This window comes from Parasteatoda tepidariorum, chromosome X2, assembly GCF_043381705.1.
Source record: "Parasteatoda tepidariorum isolate YZ-2023 chromosome X2, CAS_Ptep_4.0, whole genome shotgun sequence".
NCBI lineage: Eukaryota > Metazoa > Arthropoda > Arachnida > Araneae > Theridiidae > Parasteatoda > Parasteatoda tepidariorum.
In genome coordinates this window covers 36272031-36294153 of record NC_092215.1, presented here as the reverse complement: position 1 = coordinate 36294153, position 22123 = coordinate 36272031, and the positions used below count along the sequence as shown (strand labels likewise).

General features: G+C 29.9%; 1 protein-coding gene across 3 annotated transcripts in view; it reads left to right on the top strand.

The window, feature by feature from the left end:
- LOC107447483 (leucine-rich repeat-containing protein 24-like) overlaps positions 1-22123 on the top strand; it is a 475982-nt gene that overhangs the window by 293722 nt on the left and 160137 nt on the right. The gene's annotated exons all lie outside the window — the stretch shown is intronic.

Genomic DNA, 22123 nt, shown 5'->3' with positions numbered 1-22123 from the left:
AACGCGTTTTAATCATTTCGTTATTTTAATATTTAGAATTTAAGTACGCAATGAGTACAAAACACACTGGATACAAAACGAAATAGGTTATTTGAGTGATTCCTTTATTCGATATTTTGAGTGATTTTCTAAAATGTTCATTTTAATCGGTAGTCTAACACCTATTTTTTATTCTTCTGGTATTTTTAAAAGTAAAAGTAATTGCAATTGAGCACTTAATTTTATTTAGTTGTTAGCGTTGCACTAGAGCTACTGCTTAGGAACAAAATAGTGTTAACATTTAATCAAAGTTCCCTCGGGACTTAAAAATTTTCAATGAAGACAATTTTTTTAAAATTCGAAGCTTCTATACATTTGTTACCACCACAATATGTTATTTTTCAAAGAAGAAAATTTATACGAAAAGTTTTCGCATCAGATATCTTATTTTTTATATCCGTCGTTGAACAGCCGACGCCCAACTTTTGGATTTACGACTACTAATGCTCAACTCCGTAGTCTTGTAATTTTGAACCAATCCAGAAAACAAGGAAGCTCCTTGATCGGAACCCCCACCGTCCCCATTTACTACACCGGGAGTCTTCGGCCGTCGGGGATTGAACCCATGAATGGACATGGGCACAGCGCCCTACCGACCAAGCTATCCCGGCCTGCAACAGATATTTTAACCTTAAAGTAGTATCTTAAGAAAAGTATGGTCTTACTAATGTTTAACGTAAATTACTTTCCACTCTTAAATATTTTTAAACTAGCTGGAATCCTGTTCTACACTATCTTCAAGGAAATAACCATTCTTCTAGCTGTAAATATTTTTCAAAATTTTTCAGACCAAAACTGTTTGAATGATTATTTCGAAAGATCGAGATAAAAGACTATTGGATTATTTTTTTATTAATGCAAAATTTTTATAATAATAAGTGTGTATGGAAAACAAAACAAAGTTTTTATTTCAATTCCAAAGGTTAAAAAAATGATATTCGTATTAATATTCTTAACACATATTTAAAAGTGGGAGATTTTTCTTAAGTGGAAAACAAATTATGGTATTACGTTTTAATTTTGGATTAGTAATTATGATTTAAAACAATTTTTATCATATGAATCATGCCACGCTTTGGTGGGAAATTTTTTCCTAGTAATGGCACATTTTATGTTTTAATATACGAGTTTGAGTTTAATAAATTTGATTTTAAGTTATTTTCTTCGCGACTACATATGGACGATTCAAAAGCTCATGCAAAGTACTGCTTTGTCTTTGTTACTTTGTACTTTGACTTTTGCAGAGAGGCATTCAAAAGTTTTAGCAAAAACATCCAAAATTCAAAAATGTTTATTTCTTATTTTTCTAAAGTTTAATAAGATATTTTCCTACTAATGAAGCAGTTGACTTCCCTGCTTATGCGTAAGACATTTAAAAATTTGCACAAATAATAAAAAAATAAAAATACATTTCATAAAAACCATGAATTTACGTTACACTACTTATTTAAACACTGCTACCATAGTAAACAATTATGTTGCATATTATTTAATAATTATTGTAGAATTGCTTTAACAGAAATTGTAGAGAGAATTTTACTTGAAAGTTTGTGTACGAGGAAACATTTTTTTTATAAGTGCTTAAATCCATTTGCTTAAAAGTTTTTAAGTTAAAGCGAAAAAAGCAAAATATGAAATTAAAATTACCTATCTCCTGACTAAACTATTGGGACCATATTTTTCTCCTTGCAACCCTTTGTACAATTAAAATTGGAAATTAGTATGCCGTGACGTGTCATTGCGGCGTTCACTATAAAAGTTACTTAACTCTTCCTTGACTGGGCAGTACAACTATGGTGGTTAGAGCACCCTAATTCAAACCCAGAGTTCGTTGGTTCCAAGTTCCTTCAGCAGCCAATGAACGTCTCTCTCAAAACATTTCCCCCTCCACGTCTCATTTGAGATTGGTCTTTTTGCACAAACATGAAAATAAGCTATTTCATTCTTGAATACACGGGATTTTCAAATTCGGCTATTATTTGTTTTGGAGCTATATATAGGCTCTCGTGCCACAGGTTCTGGGTTCGATCGTCAGGTCGAACAAGGTTGACTCAGCCTTTCATCCATTTAGTGCGTCGATAAATGAGTACCAAGCATGCTTGGGAACTAAACACGGGGGGATTCCGCGTTTGGTTGACCTCCTTACTAGAGCATCTGTTCCTGCACCCCAGAGCCCAAGGTCAAGAAAACTGAGATGGGCACAGTAGGCCTTGGATCTCCATGGACTGTCACGCAACTAAGTTTAGTTTTTTTCAGCTATTTTGGCATATTTTTACTCAATTTTGAGAAGCCCTTGTTAACAGTGTATAATTATTCCATAATTAGTATTTAGCTTCAAAAACAAATGCCTAGCCTTCATAACATATAAGTAATGTAAAGCTTCTAATAAGTCTATGTGATCAAACGTTGAGATTTTCTACAGCTAAAGAGGTCACTAGCACATAAGATATAAATTTCTTTCACTATTCACTTACATAGCACTATCAGTATGTAATGAAATTTCGGATTTTAATTTGTTAAAATGCTGGTGCAAAATATTTTTTACGGATTAATTATTATTCTTAATATTTATTGATTATAGTAATGTATTTGACTGTTTCTTTTCATTAAAAAATATCAAACTTCCCCCGCATGTATTTAGTTTAATGAAATTTATCAAATTAAAATAATCAAACAAAACGTTGCTCTTAAAATAATTTTTTTAATTCGAAAAGTGATTTTTAATGTGTTTTTATTAAAATGATACACCTTAAACAATATGAAAAAGAATTCATCCAATTACTTAACAATCTTAGCTATTCTACCTTCTCTTTTAAAAGAGGAAATAGTGCCATTGTATAAATTTAGCGAACCACCCTGAATTTCCACGAACCAAATAAGCGAATAATGTGCACGTAATTTAACAACGAATCATAATGAGCTAGCTGCTTGAACACTCTTTTCTAAATTAGAATTGTTTCTCCCATCCCAGCAATCGTCGCCTTTAAAGCACTTCCCAACATGGAACAATAACGACGTTGAAGACAATTCAAATGCCTAGGTAAAATATTTATTCCAAACCTAGGCCTAGAATTGGAAGTAATTGTTTTATGTTAATTCATAGTGTTGATTGTTGCTAGAAGACGTCATTTTCGAGTTAATTAACTCATAAAAAATCTCGTTCGTTTTGTCATCATTAAGGACAACTAAAACTTATGTCTTCGATTCATTGTCCTTTGCATCGTTGCTATGTCTGTTACTAGATTATGCATTGTCTTAATCCTTAAGTAAATATTTTAGACGTCGTTAAGTTAAAGATATAAATATTTATCAGAGTTAATTGCTTGCCTTAAATCTTCATTGCATTATTTTTTACTTGACAATCCGTTGCAAAAGAATGATAGTGCACAAAAAGTTAAGAAAATTGAGTTTTAAGTATTTGAAACTGGTACATCCGTTCAGTGATTATACTTTTAGAATCTTTCACTAACTATTGGTAGAAAAAAAAACTGTAGCTTGATAAATAAAATTATAAATAAATGAAAGAATTACTAAGAAAATCTCCTTCGTTTTGTCAACATTAAGAACAGCTAAAACTTATGTCTTTGACTCATTGTCTTTTGTATCGTTGCTATGTCTGTTACTAGATTATGCATTTTTTTTTAATCCTTAACGCTTTTCGAAGCTCCGTCACCAAGGAAAATAAAAAAAGCCATAGTTTAAGTGCCTTACACTTGAAACAATGCAAAGATTTTAAACTATATATATATATAATCTTGCCGTGAAGAAATCGGAACTCTCAAATACATGTCGAAAATGCTTCTTTAACTCGAAACCTCATCGTTGTTGTTGTTGTAGTTGTTGTAGTTAATTTACGTTGCACTAGAGCTGCACAATGAGCTATTGGCGACGGTCTGGGGCACATCCCTGAGAATGATCCGAAGACAAGTCATCACAATTTTGATCCTCTGCAGAGGGGATGGCACCCGCCCAACGACCTGCACGCGAAGTCGAGCACTTTACGGTAGAACAGTTTAACGAGGCGAAACCTCATCGTAGTGCATTTCGGAAATGCACTACGATGAGGCTTTGTGAACTAGAAAGATGAAACTATGGTGATGATCGAAAATAAAGAGTGGAAGAAAGTCGAGAGCATTTTAAGGTGGTCAAGCAGTTGATTTCGTACCAAGAATATCCCGGGTTCGATTCCCGCATCGTATGGGTCTAAATTATATCTCTGTTCTATTTGCTTTTAGGGTGACATTCTGTTCAATTTGTTATTAAGGTAGCATTGATTCAGCCATATGGTATCCACATTAAGGTGATTATTAGAAAAATGAGATATATTAGGTTATATGGATTTTTTTTTTGGGGGGGGGAATAAAATAGAAGGACGAAATATTTTTTTGCTAATAACAAAATTCATTTCCTTGAAGAAGTGACGGATGTAAAGTATCCTCAGCGGTTAGAGTCTTTTTGGCCACAGGCTTACCGTGCATGGTTAATATTAAGGTCTGATACTGGGATTTGTTTTGAAAATAAAAAGTGACCACGAATTTCTTCATTTTAAGCTGCTAAGAACACTATTTTAGTTATGCATACATAGTAAACTGTAGGTCCATATTGTGTACCCCCTTTGGGACCTAAAATTAATTTCTCACCATGTAATAATGCAAATGCTGGTAGGTTCCATCAAAAAGTCATCCATGAAAGAAAACTTTTCTCAGTACTTTATCCAGGAGTTCCTTTGTCTTCTGATTTGGGCTCAAAATTACAAGACTACGGAGATGAACATTAATTAGAAACCTTAAATTGGGTCAGCTGCTAAATGACAGTTATAAAATAAAAAAAAATAATTATTTTGTCACTTTGACGAAATGTTCACTCAGAGCATATACCAAGATAAATTGTGTCCTTATATGCATCATTGTTTTTCTAATTGAAATTAAAAGCAGTCAAAGTGACTTCCTTAGGCAATCTAGTGTTAATTATTTTATTATCTAAATTTGTAATAAATTTAATAGGCTGTAAACACCAATTATTTTTAATAACTCACTTTTAAATTGAATTAAGTAAATCAAGCTACATAAACGTGGGAAAGTGATTACTCTTTATTTTTTAAAATTATCATGATATATTCACATCATAATTATTATATTATCATATTATAACTATCATTATAAACTCATTCCTAATGATTTATGAGTGAGTACTTATTGCAATATTAGTTAGAGATCAAATATTGATTAATATGATTAACGGAATTTCCAGAGGATTTCAAACTGTGCATAACTTATATATTATAATAACCTATTTAATATTATAACCTATCTAATCATAGGACATAATTTAAATTAAGTTTTTTGTAGAATGATCCAAAATATTTTCATTTTGTAATAAAGAATTAAAATGTTAGAATATATTTTAACATTTCATCAACAATTCTCTCATCAGGAATTTAAAAAATTCCCATAAAAATACAAAATATATTTTTTTTTTCATATTAAAATGTATATCCATTTTGTGTTTCTGTTTTCTTTCAAAAAGACATATCTTTCATTTTGAGAAAAGTTCAAAAACATAAAAATGCTAGACTAGATGTTTTATAAAACACAATATTTTATTATGTTCTTTTTGTTATTCTGTGGATTCTTCGTACGATGAACATTTCAATAGAATGTTCGAGACTTTCTGCAGTTCTCTCAATTCCAGCTGGACCTTATAGAAAATCCCTTCTCAGTACAAACACGTACACAGACTTCTCGAAGGCGTCTTTTTGCCTCCTCCAAATGTCTAGAAAATAAACTAAACCAAAGCTGAAACTTTAAGATAATGTAAAGAAGAAGCTTATCTTTATAATAAAACAAAATCTATATTTTGTAAACTTGAATATTTTAAAATTAACTAATGCTATAAGCTTTCAATATTTATACTACACATTAAAACTACTGTTTCTAAAGATAAGGTCAAATCATTGAACTTAGTGCTACATCTAAATATTTTTTTGATACATATTTACAGTAATATTGTGGTTTGATGTATGTTATTTTCAATAATATATACATCGAGTCTGATGCATCTAAGTCTTGATAATATACATCAAACCTAATATATCTAAAGATCAGGTGAAATCATTAAATTAAGTGCTATTTATTAATATTTTTTTAAAATTATATTTAAGTGTTTTTTATTATCTTCAATAATATTTATTGAAACTTACTGTTTCTGAAAGTGATGTAAAATCTTCGGAGTTTTTTCAATACATGGTTTCAATAATTTTATGATTATTTATGTCTTAATAATAAATAACAAAAGCTTACTAGCGTTATGAATTTTCGATGTTCATGTACATAATGACATGAATAATGCACATTACGGCATAAATTGTTCCTCCTTAACACGCCGGGTGTGCGCCTGAAAGCGGGACGGAAAAGAGAAAATACTGGTAGAGGAACTATTTCAATATTAGATAATATTCGGGAGGTGTTAATCTGTTCTCAACAATAACAATTCACTGTAAGGAAATTTATCTCGGCGAAGAAGCAATTCAATATAAAAATTGCATCCCTTAAAAGCAATTGCTAGTTATGGATTTTTTTTATTGCCGGAAAAAAACTAAAAAATGAAATTTATTTGTTACCAGTTTTTACTCTGGTTCGCTGCCCAATGAGAAGACAATCTAGCGTGACCCACCAGTGGGTCACATCGGCGTGAACGTGTTAATACATAGTTTTTAAGCATTTTTAAGTGTTGTTATTTAATATTAACTAATTAAGATTAAATAACGTTATGAATATTTAAAATTTTGAATTTACGGCTTGTGGAAGTCAAGAAGAATTGTTTAGTTTAATGATAAACATTAATATTTTTTAAAATACATGTTTTTTTAATACAATTAATACCCATGCGACATTTGAAAAGTACTGTTTTTAACGTTCAGGTAGAGTAATGGATGCTTCAATCCCATCAATTAACTTGATTTTATCCCAAATCGAGACACATCAAATTCCACGGAATTTCCAAAGTTCCAGATGGTATTTTTCCTTGTGATAGCATAGGAAATGAATTAATATTTTAATATATTATAAATAAGAGAATTTTATCTACCATATTTAAGCGGTTACATACAAGATTAGGTAAACGAATGCTTCTGTTCTAATATTTATTAGGTAATTTTTTCGTTCATATGGTAATGATTTACCATAAGGATTTCAAAACATTTACACACATTTGGTAAGAAATACAAAACTGAAAATAGTAAAAGTGAATTTAACCAAATAAATGATTTTTATGTCATGCTCTAAGGTATCATGATTTACTAAATTTAATTACAAAGTACAAAACTATATTTTATTGCGAATTTTTCTGATATCATTACCAAAGTGCTTCGGTAAAAATTACTAAGATTTTTGATGCTTCCATAGCATCCGAAATTTTACAGTAATCTGAAGTTTTGACTAGTAGTTTGACATCTCAGTTTTTTTTGTTGATAAATGTACAAATTCGGAAGATTTTGGATTGACGACAATATTATTATTCTGTTGTTGTATTGCTTCTAATGCCACTTGCCGCACGAGCAAGCCTGCTTGGTGAAACCGAGCAAATTGAAGGCAGAGTGTGCGTTTCTTGTTTTTTTCAGTGGCGCAAATTCATCTTCAGCTACACACACGTCATAGCCCGTTTTATAGGGTGGACCCATTCGTATATCCATTCATTCATCCACAGATCGTAATTTTGATCTGAATCAGAGAACGATCGATCTCCAATCCATTACCCCCAGAGGTATTGATTTGTTATGGGAACTTGGAGAACTTTGCAACTTGACAGATTTAATGTGCATCAGTCGCCATTTACTACACGGGGAGTCTTCGGAGGGCGGGATTCGAACCTACGAGCTCTCGGACATGGGCCCAGCGCCCTACTGAATAAACTATTCCGGCATGTTATTATTCTGTTCGAAAGTTATGACTTGTGTGTTAAATGTCTAGGGTTGTTATTCAAAGTTCTATTGCTAAAAAAATTAAAAAGCAACAGTTTGGCTAGATACTTACAGACTAAAAAAGTTGTTGTTTGGAACTATGCATACTATTTTGCCGTAAATAATTATTTGTCATTAAAAAGGTCAGACTAGCTTATATTTGAAAAAAAAAATTCTTACACGAAATTGCCGATTTGGCAACATATTTTTATCTGGATGATACTTATTAAAATCACAGAATGATACTTATTTTTTGCACATTTTTACTAGTCCAAACAATGCGAAATCGCACTAAATTTGACTATCCAAAATTAGTCCACGAATATTTTTTTTCATTTTCACGAAAATGTGGATTTTCTACATATAGTACTAGAGAACAAATTGCATAATTAACTTAACTGGTGCTATAAAAAGATAAACGAAACTTAAACTATCAGTCATAGATAGCTGTTACAAATGCAAAGCAGTTATAAAAATAGCATAATTTTCGAAAAAAAAAGTAATTTTATCTGAAATTGGAGCTTTCCAAAACAGCCTTAAATTCTAACATATGCATAAAACTCTATGGTTGGTACAATAGTAGTGCCCTATATTTTATTTATTTTGTTATAAAATTTTTGATATATTACGAGACTTGTTATGCTATACATAAAACAAATACCATACCTGCCAACTCTTCCGGATTTTCCGGAAGATTTTGTTTTTATATTTAAAGTTGTAGTAAATATATACTATTTTTTCTTTTATAAACTTAATTTTCAAATGATTTTGATCACCACTATTCTTACAAAAATTAAGCACATATATTAATATGCGTTACTATCACAGTTGTCAACTTAAGTTTGCTCATATATAACGTATTTGTTTGCTTAAAATTGAAGTTTTAATTCCATTTTAATACCACTGGGAAAAATGATAATGGAAGGGATTAAAAGTTGGTAGGTATGAAATACGGTACCACAAAAATTTATTTTTTTCTCTCATTCACCAAACACTTTTATCACAAGAATATAGACTTCTGGTACAACTGTTGTACCAGCCGTCCCCAAAAGATGAAATAAAAAAAAAAATGTCACAAGAAAAATGAATTGCTTTAAATGCTATACAATTTTTCTTGCAGGCTCTTTTTGTTCTAAAGTGTTACTATTTAATTAAGCACATACACGAAAATAATAAATTTCAATCCGAAACTATATATTACATCAAATAAATGAAAGAGTTAAGGAAGGTATATTACTTTTACGAATTTGTAATAAAGGGAGCGGATGGATAGCTTGATTTGCATAGTTTGACCTTTCAGCAACCCCTTTTTACACATATGTTCCGTGCTTAAGAGAATCAATCATCTCCATAGAAAGAAAATTAGTGAGAAAAAGAAAAATAATATCTTTCATGAAACTAGGGAGCTTATTATCAAGAAAGAAAAAAAGTAAGCACTCTTTCTTTCTTCTCTTTCTAAGAATCATTAATTATAGTTTTCGAAAATTTGTAGCCTCAAAGGGTAAAGATCTGATTCCTGTGATAGCCTTCTTTTATGCAATATGTTTATTGCTTTGGGGGATTTCTTTTAAAAATGAACTGAATAATGTTTTTAAAATTTAAGAAGAATATTAAGATTTCCCTTGGCCTCCTTTGATCATGAACGTTTTGAAAATGTTATAAATATTTTCACAGTCAACAAAAGGATTAATTCAAACTTGTTTTTCATCAATTAAAATTTTAATACATTTCTGTGATATAAATGCTTAAAAGGGCTTATTACTTGATAAAAGTAACTTGAACTATTAACATTAAACGCTTCACTGAAAAAGCTGAAACATTAAAAATATTTTTTTTAACGGGTGGAAACTGAATTTGTTATTGGAACTTATCATGGAAGATTCCGAAGGCGTTGCTTATTTTGCTTCGCCTGGTAAGCCAAGACCAGAGAGCACCTTGTGACCAGAGTCACGAAGGCGAAGAACATTATCCACGCCACACTGCCCCAGATACCCGTTCAAAGGGTGGGCCCCCCAGTGGACAACACACAGAGAGAAACATCCATGCCCTAAGCGGGATTTGAATCCGTAGCCATTGGCTTCGCAGTCAGGCAAACTAACAGCTCGGCAACCTGACCAGAGAAAAAAATTTTAAAATATTGTTACGGTGCTAAAATGCTTATTTAAAATTCAATTACACTACCAGCAGCATCCTGGCAAAGCTTAAATTTTAGAGTCAGATCTGATATAAATTATAGTAATAATAATAGTTGAGATAGTTGAGAAAAAATAACTCTGTTCCAGGGGCAGGAAAAATAAAAATATTATTTCATAAACTTCAAAGACTCATGGAAAATTATACAATGCAAAGAAGAAAATAATTCTTACAAAACATTACTTAATCACATTAAAAGAGCTAAAAATAAAAAAATGAGCAAAAACGCGAGATAAACAAAGAAAAGAAATATCCTTAAAATAGTAAATAAAAGTTACAACTCATAAATATATTAAAAATACTGCTCGGTAACTTGTCGTCAGTTCAACATATTGCAATATTGATGTCCTTTCTATGTATATCATAGCATGGACAAAGCAAAATATATAGATGGAGAGAGCAATGAAATTAAATTAATAAAATAAATTGCAAAATATTAAATACAATAATAAAAATATAATAATACTTGAGAAAAAATGGAGGGTCTTTTATTTTTATTTTCCTTTCTAGGTTATTTTGCTACGATACATTTAGAGAGTACTTTTCGGTGGCAACATGGCGGACTGATGACGTTGCCAAGTTTTTTAATTTTTTTTCCACTTTTCATATTATTGTCCCTTTTTGTTTCGCTTTTATTCATCTGCAATCAATCTTACTTTAAGTTAAATAAAATTGCAAATGAATTTAAAATATGCAAAAAGTCTACATATATACACTCTGAGAAAAGAGTATGGTCAAAACTACCAGAATATCAGAAAATGGCAAAATTTATCAAGATTCTGGCTCTACTTCAACACCAAAAAGCTCGGTAATTTTTATCGAAGCACTATTGTTATAATTTTGGTAAAATTAATAATAAAATATAGTTTAATAATGTGTTATAAAATTTGGTAATTGTGATCAAATTCAGCAATTTCATCATGATATTTTAAAGTGTGGAATATAAACAATTTACACTTATTTATTCTTAAATCACTCAGAGAAATTTTTTTCAATTTTTTTTATCAAGTTTGTTGATAATTTAGAAAACCAGTACTATATATATATATATACTATATATACGTATATATATATATATACTATATATACGTATATATATATATACTATATATACGTATATATATATATATATACTATATATATAGTGCTATATATATATATATATTCATAAATAAAGCATATTTTAAATTCTATAACTATTTTTAAGTGGAATGTTTCCTCTTGTTAACTTAATTTTAATTAAATTTAAGAGCGTTAAACAAAATAATAATGATCAATGAAATTTAATGGTATGTGAGCTTGCGGCAAGGTATAAAATCAATTTTAACACGCCTTGCGTTATTAATACTCAAACTAGGCATTGCGTCTTGACATAATTATATGCTGGAGATTTATCTAGCATCGCAGTGCTTCAAACATGCATATATTAAATTGATGAAGCCCTGAAACTGTCCGCAGGGTGCTATTCTAAGTGATTTTGACGTTTGGGAAGCCTACCTCTTTCGGATGCAATGTTTGTCTAATACCGTAGATCTTTTATGGCCCGACTCCCTTCATTATCGAAACTCATCCCCATCCTCCTTCTGGAACCATCTTCAGTTAACACTCTCTCCCCTTAATTGATTACGACTGGCATAGTCTTCTTTAACAAAATGTAAATGTTTGCTTTTTCCCACACTGAAAGTCACTTCCCACATCCAGGAAGTCAGTTTATTCACTTTCCCCAGCATATCTCAATTTTTTTCCCTTAGAAAATTTTCTTTTCCCTTTTTTCCCCTCCACATCTCATTTTTTCCCTTTTTTTCCCTCCACATATCATTTTTTCCCCTCCACATTTCATTTTTTCCCTTTGAATTTTTTTTTTTTTTTTTTTTTTTTTGACATCATACTTGAAAAATTATTTCCTTATACTTGCGAAAGAAATAATTGAAGTTAGAGCTCTTTTGGATTTTCTCTAGGTCTTGTTATGAGCTTGGGTTGTAAAGGATCATTTAGATGAGTGCATGATGGTAACTGCCCGACGTAATGTATACAATTCCGTGAAAGGATTACAATGGTTTGAATTGGAAGGAAAGAAATTGAGTCACAGTGTTACGAGGAAAAATTTTACCCTTAGAAATTTTCTCTAGAGAATTCTGAAAGTAAACATGCGTACTAACGGTTTGAAAAACTCGTATAATCGAAGAGGGTAAGAGAAAATCGTTTTTGAAGTCTTAAGAAAAAATAAAGTTGCGCTGTACGGGTGATACAATTTCATAAAAACTCAGCATTAAATTCAAAGAGCTTCCGGGGTTGTTTACTTATGCGTTTTAACTTGTTCAAAATATTTACCAACTTCTGAACTCTTCGAGCGTTTGTTAGAAAAATGGAATTAGGATATCTGAAATCACATTCTTTTTCCCTTCATATAAACCTTTCAACATTTATGAAATAAAAATAACTTCAAAATATTAAATCATGTTTTCTAAGAAGTTTTAGTTAGATTTGCCGATTTCAAATACCTTCCAACTAAGAAAGTAAATATCTCCGATTTTTTTTTTCTAATATTTTAAGCTAATATATTTATTTCTAGCACAACTAAATTTTTCTTATTTAATATTTTTTTTAAGGAATATTTTGTAAACAGATATATTTATTGATGAAATATAGTATAATTGTTGGTGGTATTTTGGATACACCTTTATAGAAATTTCTTTAAAAAAAAAAATTTTTAAGTAACAATTTATCAATTGTTATTTTACCATATTCAACCAAAACAGTCGAATAATCATTAAAAGATGTTATTCAAATTTTTGACTAGTAAAATAAAACCGTTTATTGACTGTTTTCACCTAATGCAGTTAAATAACCATAGTTTTATCCGAGCTACCTTGACCACAATATGAATCCACCTACTTACTGACCACAGCCAGTGTTGCATCAACTTGGTGTTCTACTGGGAACAGTGTCATTACGATCAGTACACTGTAGGATATTTTTTTAAAATCAATTATTATGCAATTGTAATGATAAACACTGAAGTATTGTACGTCCAGAATAAAACTAAAAATTTTATAAACTAAAACTATTTTAAATTTTCCGAGAAGACAGCAAAAGCCGCAGTTATTGAACTAAAGAAATAAATTTAAACTTATCAGGCAGGGGTGGGGAATATTTTTTATCTGGTTCAGGTGGCGCAGGATTGATTCATATTTCGTTGCTTTAATCGTTTTCGGAAACAAATATAATCAATCCAGAAACATGTTACGTCGAAAAGAGATGGCACGTTGAAGTGTGCATTTTCTGAAATTCCAAGGAACAGCAAAGTAAACAGTCCATCATCTTACCTCTTATCTTACCCATATTTTGATAAAATCTAAAATCGTCTGACAAAAAAAAATATACTCTAGATAGTTTTTTGCACTATAATTAATTGAAGTAAATTCTACAGAATAAAAACATATTTTTCACTGGAAAGGAACGCTTGATTAAAAATACAGATCTTTTCTGTTTTTATGCGTCCTTCGCTATCTGCAAAAAATCCCCGTTTCTCTTACATACTTTTTTTGTATAATCGACAGTTTAAAGCTTTTCTTGACAAAAAGATTTTTCTCTGTTTTCGTCCTAATCAAAAACGAATAAAACAGTCAAATCAAATTCTAGTTTGTACCATGCAACTTTGCTCACTATACTATAACTCTACATTTGTTTTTTCAAATTATTTAACCGTTTTTTTTCTATACTTGCTCTTATTTTTCAGCAACTATTTTATGGTTTTAAACATTGTAAAAATAAGACTTCGATTTAATCTTATTGTACTATCGCAAAATGGTTGTGCGCTGAGTATGCCGACATAGTTGTTCTACAGACTTTTTGTTAAAATAACGGAGTTTGTTCGTGAAAATTCGTTTTTATGCTAAAACAACATTACTTATCTGTTTAAAAGGCAGTCGCCTGTTCTTAAATAACAGAAAGAAATTTTTTTGTGCAATAAAAAGTTTTTATCTGGCACACCAGCTGACAGGCTTTTTTTTCGTAAATTTAACAGACCTTTTACAGTGTAGGTTACTGGGAATGAAAAACTATGCTAAAATATAAACTTCAAGGGTTAAGTGTATCAACTTTGTCATCGGGATAAAAATATGTTAATTACGTGAAAAATCAAAACTTCGAAATCAAAATCAAAATCAAACTCAAAACTGGCAATTCAAGGTATTTAGCAAAAACAAATTTGTAATTAATCATCCATATTTAAACTTCTTCAACACATTTAATTTCATATCTTAGGTGAAAATTAATTTAGATCCAAATCCAATGCTAGAATCTGCCAACTCATTAGTTACCTTTCCACATTGAGGCAATAATAGCAGCACAATTGAAATTTCGTTTAGTAACTTCCATTAACAACGTATAAATATCACTTGATTTGCATCCTGATAGCAATTTATCCTCATTAACAACTTATAAATTAAATGCTATGAACTTTAGACTGAGTCATTAGTGACAATAATAAGGTTTCCTTTCTGAGTCGCTAATGAAGTAGAATATATTTAAAGAGTAGAATTCTAGTGACTAGTTTGGCTAATTTGACCACTAATTTTTTAATTGACAGAATTGTTCAGAATGTTTTAAGAAATCTGATAATAATATACGATTTAAAACAGAGTATTATAATAATTTTTTATTTGTACTATTAGACTTTTGGATTTTGTCATAGCTCAGTTCATTTTCAGAAATCCTATATAGAGTAAAACAAAGATTGCAAGTAGGAAAAATTACCTTTTTTTCAAGAATTTGTTTTATTCAATTGTTTTTTATTCGTCGACTAATGTTCTTGCGCAAATTATCCCCTGTGATGGAAAACCATTGCTGTTGGGTTAGCCAAAAAAGAATTCCATAGTGTTCCTCTTACTCTAAAGCAAATGTGGATTGGTTCCTTCAAAAAGCCTTTTAGAAAGCTGCTACCTTGCGTGATTCAGGAGTTCCTTTTTCTTTTGGGTGTATTCAAAATGACAGAATTCAGAATGACAAAATTCGGAGTTAAAACCTGATAACCAGAAATGTGACATGTATCAGCTCATACTGTGCAATGCCTTTAATGAAAAATGTACTTGTATTGTTAGATTATTTAGAACAAATAACGATAGCTTACAGTTCACAACTGAGATTTAGGTTCAAAATGTCTTCAAGTGTGGATCGTAAATGATTTAAATGAAATAAATGTTAATAATATTTTTAATCATATGAGAAAAGCTATAATTTACAGTCAATACTGCGCAAAAATTCACAAAACGTTTGACCGGTGTCCCTTTCACTTATCCACGGTTCCCAGCAGACCACCGAAGTCAAGCATCACTGGTTGCGGTCAGTGTGCGGGTGGGTGACCACTTGGATTAGTCTGCGGAGGGACCGAGGGTGTGCGGTATTGGTCCTCGTTAAACTGTTCTACCGTGAAGTGCTCGACTTCGCGTGCAGGTCGTCGGGCTACCGAAGCGGGGGTGCCATCCCCTCTGCAGAGGATCAAAATTGTGATGGCATGTCTTCGGATCATCCTCAGGGATGTTTCCCAGACCGTCGCCAATAGCCCATTGTGCAGCTCTAGTGCGACGTAAATTAACTACAACAACAACTTTCACTTATCCTTTCCTATTACTCGAATTACAAGCAAAAATATATTTTTGTATTTTTCAATAATAACAAAAAACATTTTAATAGTTACTAAAAATTTTATCAGATTATTCAAATTGCATTTGTACTGAAATATCAAATGCAAAAAACAAAAAAAAAATCAATCTGATTTTTTTCTTGCAATCATATTTAAATATTTATCTATACTTATTTTTTTTATATTAAAGGAATCTCAATGATGAATAACGGTTTCTTATACTATAAATAACTTTGAATTTGTAATTGAATTTGACTTTGAATTTTTGACGTGTCCAGAATCCACTAAATGAACTATTTATAAGAACAGATAACAGACAGGAAATCAAAACCGATCGTCACACACTTAATAAAATTAGTAATTGAATTAAAAATTAATCGAATTTGATGTAAGAGTTAGTTAAATTTAAACTATGCTATAAAACGGAAGCCAAGAAATGCACTTGCTCAAATAACAAGAAATTTAGCACTTAATGGATAAAAACACTTAATGGATGACGACATTTAATGAATAGTATTTTTGACGCTTCCAGAAAGCCACTCAATGAGCCATTAATAAGAACGGAAACCAGATAGCAAAAGGAAATCGATTGTAACTCATATAATAAAAATAATATAATTTAAACTAGAAATTAATTGAATTTGAATAAATTGTAATCAATCAATTATTATTATTCATTCTATTATTATTATCCAATAAATTATTACTATTAATTAAATTATTATTATTCATTCAAATAATTTATTAAAAATTCATTGAATGAATACAATTTTAACTTAAGAAAAAAACGAAAGTAGAAAAAATAAATTGTACTCGTTTTCATAACAGGAGCACCTAATGGTTTAAAGACTGAAGAGTACGATACTTAATGAAAAGTTTTTTTGACATTTTCAGTATCCACTCAATGAGCCATTAATTAGAACCGAAAAGTGAAAGCAAAAGGAAAAGTATTGCCACTCACGTTATAAAAATAGTATTTAGATCTAAAATTATTTGAAGTGAAAATTAGTAAAATTCAAACTAAACAGCTAAACTGAAACTAAGAATAAATAAATAAATTGTACTTTGCCCCATAGCAAGAGCTTTGGCACCTAATGGTTTAAAGACTGAAGAATACGACATTTAATGAAGAGTATTTTTAACATTTTCAGTATCTACTCAATGAGCCATTAATTAGAACTGAAAAGTGAAAGCAAAAGGAAATGTATTGTCACTTACGTTATAAAAATAGTATTTAGATCAAAAATTATTTGAATTTGAAGTGAAAATCAGTAAAATTCAAACTAAACAGCTAAACTGAAACTGAAAAAAATAAATAAATTGTACTTAGTCCCATAGCAAGAGCTTTGGCACCTAATGGGTTAAAGACAGAATAATACGACATTTAATGAATAGTATTTTTAACATTTTCAGTATCCACTCAATGAGCCATTAATTAGAACCGAAAAGAGATAGCAAAAGGAAAAGTATTGTCACTCACGTTACAAAAATAGTATTTAGATCAAAAATTATTTGAATTTGAAGTGAAAATTAGTAAAATTCAAACTAAACAGCTAAACTGAAACTGAAAAAAATAAATAAATTGTACTTAGTCCCATAGCAAGAGCTTTGGCGCCTAATGGATTAAAGACTGAAGAATACAACATTTAATGAACAGTATTTTTGACACGTCCAAAATCCACTCAATGAGCCATTAATAACAACGGAAAACAGATAGCAAAAGGAAACCGATTGTCACTCACTTGTCTCTGTCTACTAGCGACATTATGAAAGTAAACACATCACGGCAATGGCGGATCACGTTTCGATGCCTTTCCTAAATTAATGCATTGCATCATTCTGCGTGGCTATAGATGCTGTCATAGGATTTGTCCCTAACTAAAAACAAAAAGCCAAATCGGCTCGTGGGAGGATATTTGATCCATGAAATGTTTTTCAGCCGATTGCGGAGTGCTTTTAGATCTCCAGAGATGGCTGAATATAAATGTCCAGTACGAGCATTGTATGTCCCAAGAAACAGTTGATGCCACCTGGGAAATAGTTCTGGATTAAATGAGCGTGAGGCTTGCACTGAGGATATTTTATGTCTTTATTTTTGATTAAGTTGTTTTTCCCGATACTACTTGGACACGCTGCTTGAAATGCTGAGCAAGTATAAACGAAATTTCTCCCATTATTACTAGAAATCTTGTCTCCCAAAGAGGTTGGCAAGTGGTATTCAATATCAGATGATAGAAGATCTTATTATAAACAGAAACTCTATCGACAGTCTTATTCTAGAGGGATGTTGCCACTTGAGAGTTTGGTGCTTTTTCATAGCATTTTTAGAGAATCCTTTATTTCTTCACATTAAAATAAGGAATTAAATATGTTAACTGTGCAAAATATAAAATTTATTCATTTTTTCAAGTTAAGAATATGTAAGATGAATCGCAAGTAACAAACATCTCGATATAAACTAAGCAAATTTTAATACGTCCTTCACCAAATTTATGGTGTTGGACGTATGTTTATTTCTACGAAAATTTTACATTTTTTCATAAATTTGATGAATGTTATATCCTTATATTTGGACATACTTCTATTTTCAATTCTAGATTAACTGAAATAACAAAAAGGTAATTAAATTTACTTTCAAAACTCCAATTTTCTTTTATTGCCGAAAAATTAAAATCTATTAAATAAAGATAATCGAATAAAAATTTTAATTTGCATCAATCTATTAAAAGAATTATTTAAAGAAAAATTGTTTGAAAGTTAGTCAAACAATGTTATTGTTTGGACAAATCTTTGCTTTAAAACGTTTAGTTCTTCCAGATTCTAAACGATAATATTATATACTACTACTACTAATATACATACTACTACTAAAAACTACCCACTTCCTGATTGCATCCCCCCTTGAAATTAATTTTACCGTAAAATACTTTTTCCTACTGTAAAATTTTATACTCTTTTACAGATTTAACTGCATTTAATAACCCCATTAAACAATTATTTAACTACAGTGAATATGCGATTTTCCAAAAAATATTGCTGTAAAAATTACAGTAAACCAGAATTTGTACTATGAAAAAAATTGATTTCAAGGTAAAAAGTAACGGACCACTGGGTGCCGGTATATTTTACCGTAATGTGATCGTAATATTTTACAGTGTGTATGGTCAATCCATATTGTTTGATGTGATTTTCCTGTATGGGGCTATGATAGAATCCATCCTGTAAAAGTACTTTAAAAAATACCCAGCAGAAATACTTCAAATACTTATTACAATAATGAGATTACTTAATATGTAGTTGAGACATAAATATTTGTTGCTACATCTTGCATTATACAACTATTCAAAAATGTATATCGAAAAAAAATTGCATTTGTAATTAAAGAAAATTTATATTTTGCATTAACAACAAAAAAAAATCACAAGCTTTCTCAGTTTTTTATTTGCCAATTAAAATCAAGGCTTTCTTTTTAAAAGGGAAAACAAGTTTAGAAAACCAAAATATTCTAAAGTGCTTTATTTTTTTTATTAACTCTCATATGATTTATTTCCCCTTTAGTCTATCTTCCTTAGCGTCACACAAATCGAACTTTAATTTCGATGCTTCGCTTGAAGGGTTATTTATCTAAGTTTTTTTTATTCGCGTTAACGATGGCATTTGGAGAATGTGTCCTGATCTGTAATAATTCCTCTTTCTTTTTTTTCCTGCATTTCTTAACAAAAGTGAGAATAACACTGGGTCCTTGGCATTTATACGGATTAATGAAAAAAAGCATGAGAATCGATTTAATGATTTACTGTATAATTGAAGAAGGCATTTTCGAATTACTTGAAAAATGTTCGAAAATATCTTTTTGCCTATTTACTTAAAGTTTTCTATTTAAGGTTCATTATTGTCGTAAACCTTTGTATTCTTCAATGTTACTTGATTTATTTTGAAAAATACACCTAAGCATTTATTTAATGAAAATTAATTTCCTAATGTATGGAATGTGACGTAGTTTTCGGTGGAAAATTTTTCTAGGAAATAATTATATGTATATTTTTGTTTTGTATATTAATTGAAAATATCCTCATGTTAAGTATTTTACTTGTAAAACAAAAACTAGTTTTGAAAATTATAAATACTTCATTTTGACTACTATATCTCATTTTTAAGAAGCAAAATCATGTATGTCTTAGAGATATCTAAAAAGTTTTAAAACTAGCTTAAAATATTAGTATTTCCAAAGATTAAGTAAGAATAATTAAGCTATACGTACTTAGTATTTTAGATCTTACCGATCTTGCATATTCTGTAGATAAGATTTAAAGCTGTCTTCACGTAAAATATAAAATTTGATTTAGTACTCAAAGCTGGAAGCAATCTTTTTCATTAAATAAAACATTTTTTCACCAAATTCAAATATTCTTTGATTTCAATAAATTAGCAAAACAGCTTTCACTTATCAATTTAATCAACAAAAAGATATCACAACAGCTCTTGTAGAGCCCTGGCTTCCTTTAAAATTTCGAAGGAATATAAATATATAAATAATGCAATAAATATTTTAACTTTTAAACCCGAATAAAAGTTTACTGAAAATTATTTTTAACGTCACTTCTCTTTCTTAAAAAAAATAAATAAAAATAAATTAAATTAAATGTTTGTAGCATTCTCATGATAGCTATTTATACGAGAAAGTTTTTGCTTTCGTTTCTTGATTCGCAAAAAAAAAAAAAATCTGTTAAAGTTTCCTTACTGTATGGTAATGACAGAAAGAAAAAAAACATAAGGGCCATTGAGACCAGAAACTTTGGTATTTAAACCATTCATTTGGTAATTTTCGGTTAATATAGTAATAGTTTACCAGAAATTCTGGACATCAAATTCATATGCCATGCTCTAAGGTATCATGAGATGATTGTTATATATTACCACAAAATTCAAACTTTATCACACATTATGAAACCATATTTTATCATTAAATTTACTCAATCATTACAAAGCACTTCGAAAAAAATTACAGAGTTTTTTGGCGTTCCTATCGAGCCCCAAATAGGGTAAATTTTGGCCCTAATCAGGTAATTTTGACCATACTTTTTTCAGAGTGATAAATGACTTTTTTTTTTCTTACAAGTATGATAAATTTTGCCCTAATCTGGTAATTTCGACCATACATTTTTCTGAGTGATAAATGACTTATTTACTTTTTAAACATATATTTCCTACATATCTACATGCATTTTTTTCCCTATTGAGAAAATTAATAGAGGAAATTATTATTTAAGCGTAAATCCTCTGCACCCAGTGACCTTGTTTGATGACATTTTTCTCATCAAAAATATAATAAAAAAATTATAGGGCATTTATTTCATTATTAAGTTTAATGTCAGAGAAGCAGAACACATCTTTTTTTTTTATCGTGACGCTTTAGTAATACAATATTTTGAAATTGTAAATATAATAATGGAATTAGAATTTAACTTATCATTTCGATAAATACTAACATGAGTCATTATCTCCTCTCACAAAATTGAGAAAACCCACCATATTTCATGCTTATTCATTTTGAGCATAAGTGAGATATCAGCATATTTACCACCCTCCCTTCTATTGTCATTTTTCCCTCCTGGGAAAGTGTTTTCATATCCTGAATAGTCTAGAGAAAACTAATAAAACTCTAACAATAGCGCCTCTGACCTTCCCCCCTCTTTCTATGAACCGTTATTGTTGAAAATATGCCTCAGAAAACAGAATTCACTCCCTCCTATTCTTTGTCCTATTTCAATAATAGTCCTCTGTAAGGGGCTGCTAAGTCAAAGTTTATTTGCTTTGGGAATATAATAGAAATAATGATAAAACAGTAAAAAAATCGGAGTAAATCAGAAACTAGTAAAATATTTGTTTATAAAAATGTTAATCTCTGTTCTAAATAAACAACTTTATAAGAACTTATTATATATATATATACATTTAATAAAAAGACAACTTGATGTTCTATCGAAAACGTACAGCGCTCTAAAAAATCAATTTTAAAAGGGTTTTTTTCATGCATAAGAGTAATCCTTAAATTTATTTTAATATAGTGCATTAACTTGCATTTTACAAAAATATTTATAATAATATATATAAGAGTAATCCTTAAATTTATTTTAATATAGAGCATTAACTTGCATTTTACAAAAATATTTCATTAACATTGTAAAATTACAAATTAAAAGCTAAATTGAAAATTAAGTACCAAATTATTTTGTACGTAGCTGGCTTTAATGATTTTACTGGTAATTGTTATTATATATATATATATA